We start from the raw sequence: 12,636 nt of genomic DNA on the forward strand, positions 1-12,636 counted from the left end.
GACTGTATTCCTTTTCCCTGAAAATAAAAGACTGATTTTAAAACCCACGTTGGAGTAGGAAATCAAATCGTACAGCAAATTTAGTATAAAACCTTTGTCTAGGTTTGGTCTCAACATTTTTCAAAAAAGCAAGATAACTTTCCACATTTTTTTATAGAGAAAAACACAAGTTTCAACTATAAAGATAATGATTAGGCTGGGCGTGGCACTCACACCTGTAATCCCAGCACTTTGGGAGTCCAGGCAGGTAGACCTCTTGAGCTTAGGAGTTCAAGACCAACCTAGGCAACATGGCAAAACTCCGTCTCTACAAAAAAAAAAAAAATTAGCCAGGTGTGCTGCCATGTGCCTGTAGTCCCAGCTACTTTGGAGGCTGAGGTGGGAGGACTGCTTGAGCCTGGGAGGCAGAGGTTGTAGTGAGTCCACATTGCATTCCAGCCTAGGCAACAAAGTGAAACCTTGTCTCAAAAAATAATAATAATTTTATTTTTTGAATAATGATTTTAAAAAAGGCTAATCATGGCCGGGCACAGTGGTTCACACCTGTAATCCCAGCACTTTGGGAGGCCGAGGCAGGTGGGTCACCTGAGGTCAGGAGATTGAGACCATCCCGGCCAACATGGTGAAACCTCGTCACTAAAAAAAAAAAAAAAAAAAGGCTAATCATTAGTCTCCTTTTAGGCATTTTAGGGCATGTCTCTATTTCGTCCAGCATGAGACTTACAGTATGTCTGGCATTTTTGGCATTCTTTTCCTTCAGAACCATGATTACCTTTTACTTACTGACTCATCCTCCTCGGGGGATTTTTTTTCCCATTATATAGTTACCACACTAATCAATTTTTTCAGTGTATATCTGTCAGAGGCGTTGGAACCAGAGAAACTCCATTTTAAATAGGGGCTGGGTGAAATGACGCTGAGACCTGCTGGGCTGCATTCCCAGACGGTTAAGGCATCCTAAGTCACAGGATGAGATAGGAGGTCAGCACCAGATATAGGTCACAAAGACCTTGCTGATAAAGCAGATTGCAGTAAAGAAGCCGGCTAAAATCCAACAAAACCAAGATGGTTACAAGAGTGACCTCTGGTTGTCCTCACTGCTATATACTCACCAGTGCCATGAGAGTTTACAAATGTCATGGCAATGTCAGGAAGTTACCCTAGATGGTCTAAAAAGGTGAGGCATGAATATTCCACCCCTTGTTTAGCATATAATCAAGAAATAGGGCCAGCTCAGTGGCTCACACCTGTAATCTCAGCACTTTGGGAGGTCAAGTCAGGCGGATCACCCGAGATTGGGAGTTGGAGACCAGCCTGGCCAACATGAGATGGGCCAATCCCATCTCTACTAAAAATACAAAAATTAGCCAGTCATGGTCGCGGGCTCCTGTAGTCCCAGCTACTCGAGAGGCTGAGGCAGGAGAATCGCTTGAACCCAGGATGGGGAGGTTGCAGTGAGTCAAGATTATGCTACTGCACTCCAGCCTGGGCAACACAGCAAGACTCCATCTAAAAATAAAACCATAAAAATGGGCAACCAGCAATCCTTGGGGCTGCTCTGTCTCTGGAGTAGCCATTCTTTTATTCCTCTACTTTCTTAATAAACGTGCTTTCACTTTTATTCGCCCTGAATTCTTTCTTTCGGGAGATCCAAGAACCCTCTCTCAGGGTCTGGATTGGATCCCCTTTCCTGTAACATGTCTGCTACTATCCAGAAACAGACTCCATACATTTATTCTTCATAAAGCACAGAATAAAAAATAAAACTATCAGACCTGTGAGGTTTTCTTTCCTCTTTCAAATATTACAGAATAATCTTTCCATATGCCAAAAAAAATGTCTTTAAGAAAATTCACCAAACACAAACTATTACTAGAATGGTTTCACAGCTAAAGATTACTCATATCCATTCTGTTTGCCAAATCTTTATGTAGAACATCTGTAAGAAATGGCTCAGCCTAGGTTCACTGCAACCTCCGTTTCCCAGGTTCAAGCAATTCTCCTGCCTCAGCTTCCCAAGCAGCTGGGATTACAAGTGTTTGCCACCATGCCCAGCTAATTTTTGTATTTTAAGTAGAGATGGGGTTTCACCATGTTGGCCAGGCTGGTCTCAAACTCCTGACCTCAGGTGATCCACCTGCGTTGGCCTCCCAAATTGCTGGGATTACAGGTATTAGCCATCATGCCAGGTTTATTTTATTTTATTTTATTTTTTGAGTTGGAGTCTCACTCTGTCACCCAGCCTGGAGTGCAGTGGCGCCATCTCAGCTCACAGCAAGTGATTCTCGTGCCTCAGCCTCCTGAGTAGCTGGGATTACAGGTGTCCACCACCACCACACCCAGCTAATTTTTTTTTTTAGTATAGATGGGGTTTCATCATGTTGACCAGGCTGGTCTCGAATTCCTGACCTCAGGTGATCCACCTGCCTTGGCCTCCCAAAGTGCTGGAATTAGAGGCATGAGCCACCATAGCTAGCCTATTTTTTATCAGAAAAATAAATATTATTTAAAAACAGTAGTTCAGAATCAAAAAATTTTTAAAAAATAGTCTTTGGTGGCCGGGCGCGGTGGCTCACGCCTGTAATCCCAGCACTTTGGGAGGCCGAGGCGGGTGGATCACGAGGTCAAGAGATCGAGACCATCCTGGTCAACATGGTGAAACCCTGTCTCTACTAAAAATACAAAAAATTAGCTGGGCATGGTGGCGCGTGCCTGTAATCCCAGCTACTCAGGAGGCTGAGGCAGGAGAATTGCCTGAACCCAGGAGGCGGAGGTTGCGGTGAGCCGAGATCGCGCCATTGCACTCCAGCCTGGGTAATAAGAGCGAAACTCCGACTCAAAAAAAAAAAAAAAAAAAAAAATAGTCTTTGGTATCAGAACAAAAAAAATTTTTTTTTTGAGACGGAGTTTCAAAAACAACAATAACAACAAACAGCTAGGATTACAGGTGCTGCCACCATGCCCGGCTAATTTTTTGTATTTTTAGTAGAGATGGGGGTTTCACCATGTTGGCCAAACTGGTCTCCAACTCTTGACCTCAGGTGATCCACCAGCCTCGGCCTCCCAAAGTGCTGGGATTACAGGCGTGAGTGACCATGCCTGGCCTCAGAACAAAAATTATACTCAAGGTAAGGAAATGCAAAAAGAAAAAGAAAAAAATTATGTCAATTCTCTGTTCATTATAAAAATCCAAATTACTTCACAGATGACACTTAATTATCAGCACTAAATCCTAATATTTATTGAAGCCTCCAGGATATGTTAACATTCTATTTAGTACTCTGGTTTATCATAGGTTAAATTTGCAATGTCTTTTTTCAAAAAAATCATATTGGGCCAGGTGCAATGGCTCACACCTATAATCCTAGCACTTTGGGAGGCCGAGGAGGGCAGATAACCTGAGATCAGGAGTTCGAGACCAGCCTGGCCAACATGGCGAAACCCTGTCTCTACTAAAAATACAAACATTAGCCAGGCGAGGTGGCAGGTGCCTGTAATCCCAGCTACTCAGGAGGCTGAGCCAGGAGAATCACCTGAACCCAGGAGGCAGAGGTTTCAGTGAGCTGAGATTGTGCTATTGCACTCCAACCTGGGCTACAGAGCAAGTTGCCATCTCAAAAAAAAAAAGAAGTTCTCGTTTGCAGTCAACACAAACATGTCCATATGCAACAAACCATAAACAATATGCAGAAGGTTATGATATTTATTTTCATTTATCTCTTCATTGCAGAATGGTGAGCTGGATGTGGTGGTGCATGCCTGTAATCCCAGCTACTCAGGAGGCTGAGGCAGGAGAATTGCCTGAACCCAGGAGGCGGAGGTTGCGGTGAGCCGAGATCGCGCCATTGCACTCCAGCCTGGGTAATAAGAGCGAAACTCCGACTCAAAAAAAAAAAAAAAAAAAAAAAAAAAAAAAAAAAAAAAAAAAAAAAAAAATAGTCTTTGGTATCAGAACAAAAAAAATTTAGAGAGATCCAAGATGGCTGATGATTAGCAGCTCGGGCACGTACCTCCCAGTGAAAGCGCAAAGAACGAGAGGACGCCACACTTTCAGACGAATATTAGTTGCTCACGGACCACGAGATTCCCAGTGGAGGAGCTCCACGGGTCGCCAGGGCGACTCTTGTGGCCGGCGTGGCGGTTTTGCTGGTGCCTTAGCACGCCAGTTCTTGGTGCAGAGTCCGGATATTCCCGGGCAGAAAAGCACCATCAATCTTAACACCGCTGTTTTGGCCGGCTCAGTGGATTGCTCAGATTTCGGCGCAGGGAATCAACAAGTTGGACGTCAGAGACCCAGTTAGAAAGTTGGTAATTATAAAGACGACAGACGGACAAATATATAATGAAGGGAAGAAACCAGCGTAAAAAGGTAGAGAATACTCAAAATCAGAATGCCTCTCCCTCTACAGGGGATTGCAATTCCTCATCAGTAACGGAACAAGGCTTAATAGATTACACGGGTGTTCCAATAACAGAAGCAGGTTTCCAAACGTGGGTGATAAGAAACTTCTGTGAATTAAAAGAACTTATTCTAACCCAATGCAAAGAAACTAAGAACCTTGAAAAAAGGTTTGACGAAATGTTAATGAGAATGGACAATTTAGAGAAGAATATAAGTGAATTGATGGAGCTGAAAAACACAACACGAGAACTTCGCGAAGCATGCACAAGTTTAAACAGTCGAATTGATCAAGCAGAAGGAAGGATATCAGAAGTCGAGGACCAGCTCAGTGAAATGAAACGAGAAGACAAGAATGCAGAAAAAAGGATGAAAAGGAATGAGCAAAGTCTCCAGGAAATATGGGACTATGTGAAAAGACCTAATTTACGTTTGATAGGTGTACCTGAATGTGATGAAGAGAATGAATCCAAGTTGGAAAATACTCTTCAGGATATCATTCAGGAAAATTTTCCCAACCTGGCAAGGCAGGGTAATATTCAACTCCAGGTAATACAGAGAACACCACAAAGATATTCTTCAAGAAGACCAACCCCAAGGCACATAATTGCCAGATTTATTAGGGTTGAATTGAAGGAGAAAATACTAAGGGCAGCTAGAGAGAAAGTTCAGGTTACCCATAAAGGGAAACCTATCAGACTTACAGCAGATCTCTCAGCAGAAACCCTACAAGCCAGAAAAGAGTGGGGACCAATATTTAACATCCTTAAAGAAAAGAACTTTCAACCCAGAATTTCCTATCCAGCCAAACTAAGCTTTATGTGCGAAGGAAAAATTAAATCTTTTGCCAACAAACAAGTACTTAGAGAGTTCACCACCACCAGGCCTGCTTTACAAGAGCTTCTGAAAGAAGCACTATACATATAAAGGAACAACCAATATCAGCCTTTCCAAAAATATATCAAAAAGCAAAGAACTTTAACACAATAAAAAATTCACATCAACTAATGGGCAAAACAGCCAGCTAGCATCAAATGCTGGTATTAAACTTATATATATTTTAATTGGATAAAAAGCCAAAACCCATCAGTATGCTGCATCCGGGCCCATCTTACATGAAACAATACACAAAGACTCAGAGAGAAGGAGGAAGATTTACCAATTGAACAGAGAGTAAAAATAAACTAATAAACAAAAAGCAGGAGATGCAATTCTCACCTCTGATAAAGTAGACTTTAAAGCAACAAAGATCAAAAGAGGCGAGGAATGACATTACATAATGGCAAAAGGATCAATGCAACAAGAAGAGCTAACGATTCTATAGATCAACGAGATAGAAAATTAACAAGGATATTCAGAACTTGAACTCAGACCCGGAACAAGTAAACTTAATAAATATTTATAGTACTCTCCACTTCAAATACACAAAACATACATTACCAACTCACACCTATTCCAAAGGTGACTATATAATTGGAAGTAAATCACTCCTCAGTAATCGCATAGCATTTCATAGGTTTAAATTAAATATTGGTTGGCTGTTTGTTTGTTATCTTCTTCCCTTATTCCTTCCTGACTACATCATTAAGTATAATTATCAGTATGAAAGCGGTTTTCAATACCCATTACTAAATTGCATTCTAGCCTGGGCAAGAAAGCAATACTCCCATTCTCTCTCCCTCTTTCTTTTCCTTCTCCCTCCTCCCCATTCTCTCTCTCTCTTTCTCTTCCTTTTTTCTCCTTCCTATTCTCTCTCTCTCTTTCAAAAAAAAAAAAAAAGGAGTTAATATAAATTTATTATGCAATGAATGAGGATTTGGAGCGGTGTGTGTGTGTATGTATGTGTGTGTGTGTTCCTAATTATAATTTGTGAACCAAAGCAAATAAAAAATGCTGGTGTTAAAAAAAAAAAAAAAAAAAAAAAAAAAAGAAAAGAAAAAAAAAAAATTTTTTTTTTGAGACGGAGTTTCAAAAACAACAATAACAACAAACAGCTAGGATTACAGGTGCTGCCACCATGCCCGGCTAATTTTTTGTATTTTTAGTAGAGATGGGGGTTTCACCATGTTGGCCAAACTGGTCTCCAACTCTTGACCTCAGGTGATCCACCAGCCTCGGCCTCCCAAAGTGCTGGGATTACAGGCGTGAGTGACCATGCCTGGCCTCAGAACAAAAATTATACTCAAGGTAAGGAAATGCAAAAAGAAAAAGAAAAAAATTATGTCAATTCTCTGTTCATTATAAAAATCCAAATTACTTCACAGATGACACTTAATTATCAGCACTAAATCCTAATATTTATTGAAGCCTCCAGGATATGTTAACATTCTATTTAGTACTCTGGTTTATCATAGGTTAAATTTGCAATGTCTTTTTTCAAAAAAATCATATTGGGCCAGGTGCAATGGCTCACACCTATAATCCTAGCACTTTGGGAGGCCGAGGAGGGCAGATAACCTGAGATCAGGAGTTCGAGACCAGCCTGGCCAACATGGCGAAACCCTGTCTCTACTAAAAATACAAACATTAGCCAGGCGAGGTGGCAGGTGCCTGTAATCCCAGCTACTCAGGAGGCTGAGCCAGGAGAATCACCTGAACCCAGGAGGCAGAGGTTTCAGTGAGCTGAGATTGTGCTATTGCACTCCAACCTGGGCTACAGAGCAAGTTGCCATCTCAAAAAAAAAAAGAAGTTCTCGTTTGCAGTCAACACAAACATGTCCATATGCAACAAACCATAAACAATATGCAGAAGGTTATGATATTTATTTTCATTTATCTCTTCATTGCAGAATGGTGAGCTGGATGTGGTGGTGCATGCCTGTAAGTCCCAGCTACACAGGAGGCTGAGGCGGGAGGATGACTTGAGCCCAGGAGTTCTCAGCTTTAGTGTGTGCTTTGTGTGCTATCAGGTGTCAGCATAAGTTCCACATCAATATGGTGACCGCCTAGGAGCGGAGGCGACCAGGTTACCTAAGGAGGGGTGAATCAGCCCAGGTCAGAAACGGAGCAGGTCAAAAACTCCCTGCTGATCAGTAGTGGTATCACATCTGTGAACAGCCACTGCACTCCAGCCTGGGCAAAATAGTGAGACCCTGTCTCTAAAAATAAAAATTGAAAAAAAAAAGGAAAAAGAAAAAGAACTATGAAAGCTTTATCCATACATGGTTAAGTTGTTTAATTTCTCTTCTTGTATAGTCCAATGATGATTTTCTTTCATGTGTCCTGTTCTCTTGCACCATGCAGGTCTGGCTAGGATGCAAGGTGACTTCTGAGGTCAGTGCCTTTATTACTATTGGCAAAAACAGTGATACTTTGCAAACCTGTAATTTCTGAATAATCACTTCAAATAAAGATTTTATAAATTGTATTGTTGAAGAGGCTTGGGCAGTGCTCTGCAAAAAGTCCCAGTTTTACTCAGTACTGGGAAATTGCCTTTGTTCTGTTTGTTCTACTCTGCAAGCTGTGCTCTAAGGCCAGCACCTCTTACTTAGCTGTCTTCATGTTTGATGTGATCAGTGTTTTCTGTACTGTGGTGACTGATGAGAGATATAATTTGTATACTTTGACTTTTTCCACGCACAAAAACTCCGTTGTATTTTCTCCGTAATGTTAGTTAAAACCTTCTTATCCCTATCCCCACAGGGGTTTTACTGTTAAGCCATTTTAATCTACTGTGAGGTCTACAACAGTATTTACGGCATCGTGTCACGAAACATCTCCTTAGGAAGAGAGATGATGAATTCCTTAAGGTCTCCAACTTTAGCCCAAAGATTTAGTCTAAGTCTGACATATATTAGCTCCTCAATAAATACAGTACATATTTGAATAAACAATGATTTAATATAAAACATGCTTTCTAAAGAGCAGAGAAGCATCAGGAGAAATTCTCAAATGAGTTGAAGACATAAACAGAATATCCTGAACTAAAAGTGAAAATCGAAATTAAAAATGAACAAATGGGGCCAGGCACAGTGGCTCATCCTTGTAATCCCAGCACTTTGGAAGGCTCAGGTGGGAAGATGGCTTGAGCCCAGTAGTTCCAGGCTGCAGTGAGGTATGATCACACCACACCGCTGCACTCCAACCTCGGCAACAAGGTAAGACCTGGTTTCTTCTAAAAAATAAAACATAAGCCGGACCCAGTGGCTCATGCCTGTAATCCCAGCACTTTGGGAGGCTAAGGCAGGCAAGCTAGTGTGGGAGGATTGCTTGAGCCCAGGAGCTTGAGGGGGCAGTGAGCATCACTGCACCTGCCATAATGCCTGAGAACCACTGCACTCCAGACTGAACAACATAGCTAGACCTCCATGATGTTAATATATATATTTTTTTTTGAAACGGAGTTTCGCTCTTGTTACCCAGGCTGGAGTGCAATGGCGCGATCTCGGCTCACTGCAACCTCTGCCTCCTGGGTTCAGGCAATTCTCCTGCCTCAGCCTCCTGAGTAGCTGGGATTACAGGCACGCGCCGCCATGCCCAGCTAATTTTTTTGTATTTTTAGTAGAGACAGGGTTTCACCATGTTGACCAGGATGGTCTCGATCTCTTGACCTCGTGATTCACCCGCCTCTGCCTCCCAAAGTGCTGGGATTACAGGCTTAAGCCACCGCGCCCGGACTCATGATGTTAATATAAAGTATCGACTTGATTGGATTGAAGGATACAAAGAATTGTTCCTGGGCATGTCCGTGAGGGTGTTGCCAAAGGAGATGAACATTTGAGTCAGTGGACTAGGGTAGGCAGACCCACCCTCAATCTGGGTAGGCACCATCTAATCAACTGCCAGCAGGACTGGAAGAAGGTGGGAGGTGGAAGAAGGTGGGAGAAACAGGACAGGCTGTCTTCCCACCTTCATCTTTCTCCTGTGCTGGATGTTTCTGGCCCTCAAACATCAGCACCCAAGTTCTTCAGCTTTTGGACTCGGCTTTATACCACTGTTTTGCCAGGGGCTCTCGGGCCTTTGGCCACAGGCTGAAGGCTGCACTGCCGGCTTCCCTACTTTTGAGGTTTGGAACTTGGACTGGCTTCCTTGCTTCTCAGCTAGGAAGATGGCCTATTGTGGGATTTCACCTTGTGATCATATGAGTCAACTCTCCCTAATAAACTCCTCTTCACATATACATCTGTCCTATTCTGTCCCTCTAGAGAATCATAATACAACCCCATCTTTAAAAACATTTTCTTAATTAAAAAAAGCATAGAGTTACCATATAACCCAGCAATTCAAATACTAGGTATATAGCCAAAAGAAATGAAAACATATGTCCACACAAAAACTTGTACACAAATGTGCATAGCAGCACTATCCATAATAATCATAAAGTAGAAACAACCTAAATGATCATCAGATTATAAATGGATAAATAAAAAATGGCATATCCATGGAATGGAATATTATTTAGCCATAAAAAGGAACAAAGTATATGCTAGGACATGCTACATGCTGCAACATGGGTAAACCTTAAAAACATTATGCTAGGCAGGGCGCAGTGGCTTATGCCTGTAGTCCAAGTACTTTGGGAGGCCAAGGTAAGTGGATCATCTGAGGTCAGGAGTTTCAGACCAGCCTGGACAACATGGTGAAAGCCCATCTATATCAAATATACAAAAATAGCCAGGCATGGTGGCAGGCGCCTGTAATCCCACCTACTCGGGAGACTGAGGTAGGAGAATCACTTGAATCCAGAAGGTGGAGGTTGCAGTGAGCTGAGATCACGCCATTGCACTCCAGCCTGGTGGACAAGAGCGAGACAATCTTAAAAAAAAAATTATGCTAAATGAAAGAAGCCATTCACAAAAGACCATAAATTATATAATTTCATTTATATGAAATGTCCAGAATAGGCAAATTTAGAGACAGTAAGATTAGTGCTTGCCTAGGGTGAAAGGGGGTCAGGGGAAATTGACAGTTAAATGGGAGTGACTGCTACTGGGTAAGGAGTTTCTTTTTGAGGTGGTGAATATGTTCTGTATTGATTGTGGTGATGGTTGCACAACTAGATGAATTTACTGAAAACTATTGAATTGTCTGCTTTAAAGGGGTGAATTGTATTCTATGTGAATTACATCTCAATAAACCTGTTTTAAAAAGTAACTGAGGCCAGGCGCAATGGTTTATACCTGTAATCCCAGCACTTTGGGAGGCTGAGGCGGGTGGATCACAAGGTAAGCAGTTCTAGACCAGTCTGGCCAACATGATGAAACCCCATCTCTACTAAAAATACAAAAATTAACTGGGTGTGGTGGCGGGTAATCCCAGCTACTCGGGAGGGTGAGACAGGAGAATGGCTTGAACCTGGGAGCCGGAGATTGCAGTGAGCCAAGATCACACCACTGCACTTCAGCCTGGGTGACGGAGTGAGACTCCATCTCAACAAAACAAAACAAAAAACAAATTAATGGCCAAGATCATGCCATTGTACTCCAGGCTCAGTGACAAGACAGAAACTCTCTCTCAAAAAAAAGAACCATACTTGAGAAAGACAGCAGATAGAATTGGATCACTCCTTTCCCATAAGCTGTTACCTGATATTTCTAAACAATTTGCGTGTACATTTGTGGTTTTTTGTTTTTTTTTTTTGAGATAGCAGAATCCCTCTGTGGCCCGGGCTGGAGGGCAGTGGCATGATCATAGCTCACTACATCCTCCACCTACTGGGCTCAATCAATCCTCCCCCATCAGCCTCCCAAATAGCTGGCACTACAAGTGTGCCTATTTTTTTCTTTTTTCTTTTCTCTCTCTCTCTTTTTTTTTTTTTTTTTTTTGAGACAGAGTTTTGCTCTGTCTCCCAGGCTGGAGTGCAGTGGTGCCATCTCAGCTCACTGCAACCTCTGTCTCCTGGGTTCAAGCAATTCTCCAGCCTCAGCCTCCCAAGTAGTTGGGATTACAGGCATGAGCCACCACGCCCGGCTAATTTTTGTATTTTTGGTAGAGATGGGGTTTCACCATATTGGTCAGGTTGGTCTCGAACTCCTGACGTCGTGATCCACCCACCTCGGCCTCACAAAGTGCTGGGATTACAGGCATGAGCCACCGAGCCCAGCCCATTTTATATATTTTTTCTAGACACAGGGTTTTGCCATGTTGTCCAGGCTGGTCTTAAACTCCTGGACTCAAACTGTCTGCCTGCCGTGATCTCCCAAAGTGCTGAGATTATAGGCATGAGTCACTGCACCTGGCCTTGTAAACAATTTGGTTTGTTGAAAACCAAACCAGATTGAAATCTTAAGCTGTTTTAGGGTATAAAAAGGTGAGGGGAGGGGAACCCTTAACACTAAGCTTTATGTCTCAAAGTAGAAGGTCTCAAAGTAGATACTAGAATTTGAAAACTTTGCTTAGATTACCCATGGCCTTTCTACTTCCTTTTTTTTTAATGTCTATTTTATATACAAAGAACTATCATGGTTTTTCAATGGGTAGATGCCTTGGATAATCCTCTGAAGAAAGATTATTTAGTCCAACTTAATGAAACCGATATCCTTTGAGTACTAACGCAGAAACACTGGCAGCACATATTGAGACCATATTTCTGGATCAGACCATGATGGTTGGAGTAGACACGACAAGAGCGAGAACCCTGGCCAAATTTTTGTGGGTGGCTTCAGTAAAGATGCTAGTGACCCATCTTGCTCTCAGGAGTGCCTTTTTTTCTTTTTGTTTGAGACGGAGTGTCGCTCTTGTTCCCCAGGTCTGGAGTGCAATGGCTAGATCTCAGTTCACTACAACCTCCGCCTCCAAAATTCAAGGGATTCTCCTGCCTCAGCCTCCTGAGTAGCTAGGATTACAGAAGTGAGGTACCATGCCCAGCTTATCTTGTATTTTTAGTAGAGACAGGGTTTCACCATGTTGGCCAGGCTGGTCTTGAACTCCTGACCTCAGGTGATCTGCCCACCTCGGCCTCCCAAAGTGCTGGGGTCACAGGCCTGAGCCATTGCACCTGGCCGCTACTTCCTTTAAAACTCTTTCAAGGGTACATTAGGCAAGAGACAGAGCTATGATAAGAGGAGATTTTCATATAGTAATAGTGTACCTGCACTCTTGCTGAGACAAAATCTATTTGGCAATGGACTTGTTTCAATTTTTCTTAAGAGCTGACAGCCAGTAATGCTGTATCACTCAATCCTATGCAACAGTTACAGCAACCAAGATGATGAAACTGATAACCAATGGTAAAGAACCCATCAGAGTGCCAAAGCTTGTCTCTATATCACAAAGGGTTTCAGTACTAGGGCAAGAGA

General features: G+C 42.5%; 1 pseudogene; it reads right to left on the minus strand.

Moving 5' to 3' along the window:
- Positions 1–11,850: 11,850 nt before the first annotated feature.
- LOC110567667 (small ribosomal subunit protein uS14-like) lies at positions 11,851–12,023 on the minus strand (annotated as a pseudogene).
- Positions 12,024–12,636: the final 613 nt, after the last annotated feature.

This window comes from Aotus nancymaae, unplaced genomic scaffold, assembly GCF_030222135.1.
Source record: "Aotus nancymaae isolate 86718 unplaced genomic scaffold, 86718_ANA_hifiasm-v0.15.2.pri h1tg000008l, whole genome shotgun sequence".
NCBI classification, from domain to species: Eukaryota; Metazoa; Chordata; class Mammalia; order Primates; family Aotidae; genus Aotus; species Aotus nancymaae.